Genomic DNA, 5,388 nt, shown 5'->3' on the forward strand with positions numbered 1-5,388 from the left:
AAAGCTTCTGCAGCACCTACCCCTTAAAGCTCTGCAGCACGGGCAGAGACCCTAGAAGCTGCTCCAGTGACACCATTCGGGAATTAAATCACAGGCTACGACCCCATGCTCTATTCTTTTTGACTGGAAGTTTCCTCTTTGTTCTTGGACATAGAGAACCTAGGCTTTAACCACCCAGTGATAAGAATATACGCCTTCACTCTCAGAGGATTCTCTCCATTCTCCGGTTTGTAAACATCTGATGTATGCCTAGGTCTTATCCATCCTTGTACCATCTGGATGGTTGGAAACTGATAGATTGACTTCTGGATAGTCTCTGTTTTAGTGACTCTGGAAAAAAATCTACTTGCCTTTTCGATGCCATAGCAGATTTTGGTGTTTTTTTTTTTGTTTGTTTGTTTGTTTTTGCTGGGAGTAAAGTGTACCAATTCCCCCACCTATCTGCAATGCTGAATGACATCAAGAGAGTGTTTTGTAAAGAACAGTTAAAATGCATGTGCCTATTTTAATCAACTAATTCATCTTGAAAATTGTCCTTTCTACATAAAATAGGAAAGAGACTCTAATTGTCATAGAGAGTTCTCCAGTGTTCTCTGGTCTCCAATAGGTACCAGTTTGCTCTTGTGTTCTACAAAAAGGAGAATTCACATGGGACACAGTAGGAAATCAAGCAGACAAGAGTTTAATAAGAGTGGGAGAGGACCCAATCATGTACTTGGAAAAAGTAAGCTGAGAAAAGCAATGATCACAGTCTTAGCCAGCACAGGGCTCTGCTTCTCTGTTGTTATTCTCTCTCTCGTGGGCTGTCTTAGTCAGGGTTTCTTTCGTTGTGATGAAACATCATGACCAAGGAAACTTGGTGGGGAAGGGGTTCATTCTACTCACAATTCCGTGTAACAGTTCATCATTAAAAGCAGTGAGGGCAAGAACTCACACAGGACAGGAATCCGGAGGCCGGAGCTGATGCAGAGGCCATGCTTAGTGTCTTGGTGGTCCTTATGGTTTTCTCAGCCTGCCTCTTTACAGAACCTGGAGCCATCAGCCCAGGAATGGTACCATTTACAATGGGGTGGCCCCTTCCCATCCATCACTACTTGTGAAAATGCCTACAGGCAGATCTTAGGGTAATATTTTTCTCATATGAGTTTCCCTCAGATGACTTCAGCCTGTGACAAGTTGACATAAAACTAGTCAGCACAGGGTGCATGCAAGAAAAGGGTGTGTTCTTTTCAGAAGACCATTCATCCAGAAGGCAGTCTGTATAGATGTATATGGTGCAAGAATATACATTTTGCCTGGGGAAAGGGTAATTATTACACTTTGCTCATGCTCCCACAGAGAGCAAGTCTTATACTTGCTTTAACATGACACAGCTAGCATGGGCCAGTATCAGACACTGTCCTTTATATCTATGTTTGAGGTCCTGAGCTGACCACTCTGGTGTCAATCACCATTGTGATCTTTATATATTGCCCTCCAATTGATCATGGCCCTTATTTTTGTACCCAGTTTCAGGGCCTTGAGCTTGCCCATCCATCCACTTTTTTTTTTTTTTTTGCTAGAAATATTTTATTGGTGAGACCCCACCATCCGCACAAAGTGATCCTGGCATCAGGCACCTTCCTCCTTGGCAATGAGATCTTTCTTGAGTGGTCCCACGAACGCCTTCTTTTCCTCCATGGTCTGGAAGCGACCATGGACAAACTTGGAGGTGGTATCGATGAACTTCAGGTCAATCTTCTCCAGGGCCCGATGTTTGGTCTGGACCAGCAAGGACTTATGAAGAGTAAGCACTCGCTTCTTGGTCCCCACCACACAGCCTTTGAGCATGATGAAGTCTTTGGTCACCTCACCATAATGGACAAAATCACCCAGTGGGTTGATGCTCTTGTCGAACAGGTCATAGTCAGTAATTGCATTGTTCTTGATCAGTTTGCCATCCTTGATGAGGTAGCCTTGACCAATCTTATAAATCTTCTTGTTAATCTCTGTTCGGTGATGGGAGCCTTTCTGCCCAACTCGAGCCACAGAGAAGGCGACACGGGCAGGGTGCCAGGCTCCAATACAGGCAACTTTGCGCAGACCTCGATGGGTCTTTCGGGGCAGTTTCTTTGTATGCCAACGACTAGTTACCCCTTTGTACCCTTTGCCTTTTGTCACTCCGATGACATCGATCATCTCATCCTGCCCAAACACCTGGTTCTCAGGAACCTGCTGCTGCAGTCTCTCTCGGGCCCAGTCGAGTTTCTCAGCCACAGTGGCCCCATTCACCTGGATCTCCATCAAGTGTGCCTTCTGGCGCAGAGGAAGCAGACGCATCTGAGTGTGGGCTATTATGCGGATGACCTGGCAGTACTTCTTCATGCTGTTGAAGTGCTTTCCAGCTGCTTCTTGCCTGTGTCATCCTGTCATTTCTTACAGTACTTGGTGAAAGCCTTCTTCTTAGACTTGTGCCAGTTTGTATAGAACCGCCTTTTACACTCATCGCTGATGTGCTCAGCAAATACAGTCTTGAAGGTCCGGAGGTCTCGTGGGGTCTCAATATAGCCCACAATGCCCACAACCACCATTGGGGGGGGGGGGAATCTCCACAATGGTCACACCTCCACGACTTCTTTTCTGTTCACCTTAGATCCTGGCCTGTCAACTCCCGGACGATGTGGGTCATGCTAGCCTTGTACCCCAGAAAGGTTGTGAAGTGAACAGGCTTGGAAGCGTCATCCTTAGGGAAGCTCTTCACTTTCCCACGATGCCGGCTGCTGTGCTTGCAAGGCAAGAAGCCCAAGGACCCATGCCTGGGAGCTGAGAATTTCCTGTGAGACATCTCGTCGCCGCACGCCGCCGATAGACAGCCCATCCATTTTTTTTTTATGTCCAGTGTTTGATAACCTGGTAATCAATCCCCCAGAATTAAACTTAGAATGAAATTATAAGAAATTGTCTACTCTTATGTGTATAGCTTTTTAAGAATAACATAGCACAATTATGTTAGTTTTAAAATTTAATCAGCTTCAAATGAAATACTTTATTAGAGATGCAACCTTTCAAACTGTTAAATATTACTACATTAGTAGCTTCCAAATGATAAGGCAGAATAGAATTCTGGAAAGGCATGTGACACACTGACCAAGGGATTTTTTGCAATACCTCTCTTTAGTTCCTATTACAGACAAAGTCATAATTCTATACTGACAGAGAACTACTACCTTATAGCTCATAGATGTTCCTATCTCTATTCTTGCTAAATACTGATCCATTTTAAAACATTTTTTCCTCTCAGAACATGGTAGTTGTGTTTTATAATTGCACAATTAATCTACTTTTTGGTCAGACCAAACCAGAACTCTTCTAAATGACAAGAAAAAAAAAATGGGCTTAGAGAAGACTGCCAAATGGAATTATTCAGGGGAAAAGGAAGCTAAATGGATTTAAAATTGCAACCTGTCAATGCCTTCTTCCAGTCATATTGGAGAACTGAAAAATAGAATAGCATTTTGTAAAAATTGTAAAACATAAGAAGAAAAGACTTCTATTTACAAAATCATGTTCACTGTCCCAGCTGCTTGGGGACATAGGTGGATAATACTCAAAGAATTATGGACAGAACATAGACTCTCATTGTGCTGGAACTCCCTGACCTTGAAGGGGGAGACTACAGCCTTTGCTATTTTGAGGTATGCTGCATCTGGTCCTAATGTCTCCAGAAAATGTATTATGAAGGCATGTTGACCTTTGTCAAATGGCTATTCTTTATCTATCAGGACAATTATGATTTCTGTCTTTAAGTCTATTTGATGTAATCTTTTTTATTTGGTTTGTATATGTTGAATTTATGTGTAGCTCCTGGAAAGCTAAAAAGTTGCATATCCTCTCATGTGACAACTCTAGCCTATATTGCACACACACACACACACACACACACACACACACACACACACACACACACGTAGAGGGGGTGATCCCCCTAAAAATACTGTAAAGAAGACCAAAGGAGAGAAAGAAATACGTGAACACTGTGGGAAAGGGGGTTGCAAAAGAACATATGAGATAGGAAATAAGAAAAGAGGGTTGGGAGGGGAAGAAAATTATACCATGAGGTTGGAGGAGGTGAGAGAAAAGGAGAACCTGCTAAAGCACATTTGTCCCAAACTGCTATAATGCTAACTGATACCTTGTATGTTAATTAGAAAGTAAAATTAAAAAAAAATGTGTGGTTAAATATTTTAACTTATTGAAAGTTTAACTAAAATATGTGAAATTTAAAGATGACAACATACAAAGAAGAATAAAAGCTGTAATCTAATGAATAATTATATAAATAAAAATAGTGTAGCTTTCTGCATAGAGGTACTTATCATTATTAAAGGGAATCACATGTCCTCAGATTAATAAAGAATTAAACAGTAAAGTATTAGTTCTTTTAAAAGCAGTTCTCCTTGAGAATATTCTGAGTTCAACTAGAAAAGTACATGAAAAAATTATCTGAAATTCATTCAAGAAAAAATAAATTTAAAGTGTTGAAGAACAGTGTACTATTGGAATCAGCTGATGATCTCAAGTGGATTTTTGGTCTCATTCACTTATTTAAGATTATTTTCTGAGACTATCAGTCTGTAGCAAGCATATCTTTTGAAAACTATATGAATTCAGAGATTTCTCCTATATAAGAAATTAAAAATTTCAAAAATGGACAACTTGGCCCAATATTTCCCAACTAGTCTTTTTCTCTTTGACATTGACTGAATTACTAATAGTCCATCTATTAACCAAACTCAAATATGTATATACATTACCATCATGCATCTAAAATAGTAAAGTAGTGTTTAAATATATTAAATCATAGTATTTCTGTAGATGTTTTAGAGAGAAATATAGGCTTTTTTCATGTAAATGCAACTTTAATTATAGAATTCCAAGAAGTGTATTACTTTGGAGGAACCTCCTCTCTATAGTATTTCTTTTTTTTTTTTTTTTCAATTTTTTATTAGATATTTTCTTCATTTACATTTCAAATGCTATCCTGAAATTCTCTATATCCTCCCCCTACCCACCCACTCCCACTTCTTGGCCCTGGTGTTCCCCTGTACTGGGGCATATAAAGTTTGCATGACCAAGGGGCCCCTCTTCCCAATGATGGCTGATTAGGCCATCTTCTGCTACATATGCAGCTAGAGAAATGAACTCTGTGGGTACTGGTTAGTTCATATTGATATTCCACCTATCAGGTTGCAGACCTCTTCAGCTCCTTGGGTACTTTCTCTAGCTCCTCCATTGGGGGCCCTGTGTTCTATCCTATAGGTGACTGTGAGCATCCACTTCTGTATTTGCCAGGCACCGCATAGCCTCAGAAGAGACAGCTATACCAGAGTCCTTTCAGCAAAATCTTGC

The 5,388-nt window shown here is 40.8% G+C and overlaps 1 pseudogene across 1 annotated transcript; it reads right to left on the reverse strand.

Moving 5' to 3' along the window:
- Positions 1 to 1,553: 1,553 nt before the first annotated feature.
- On the reverse strand, positions 1,554 to 2,827 carry LOC110320519 (annotated as a pseudogene). The gene has a single exon (XR_002380462.1). The product of XR_002380462.1 is annotated as a 60S ribosomal protein L3 pseudogene (transcript).
- Positions 2,828 to 5,388: the final 2,561 nt, after the last annotated feature.

This window comes from Mus pahari, chromosome 4, assembly GCF_900095145.1.
Source record: "Mus pahari chromosome 4, PAHARI_EIJ_v1.1, whole genome shotgun sequence".
NCBI classification, from domain to species: Eukaryota; Metazoa; Chordata; class Mammalia; order Rodentia; family Muridae; genus Mus; species Mus pahari.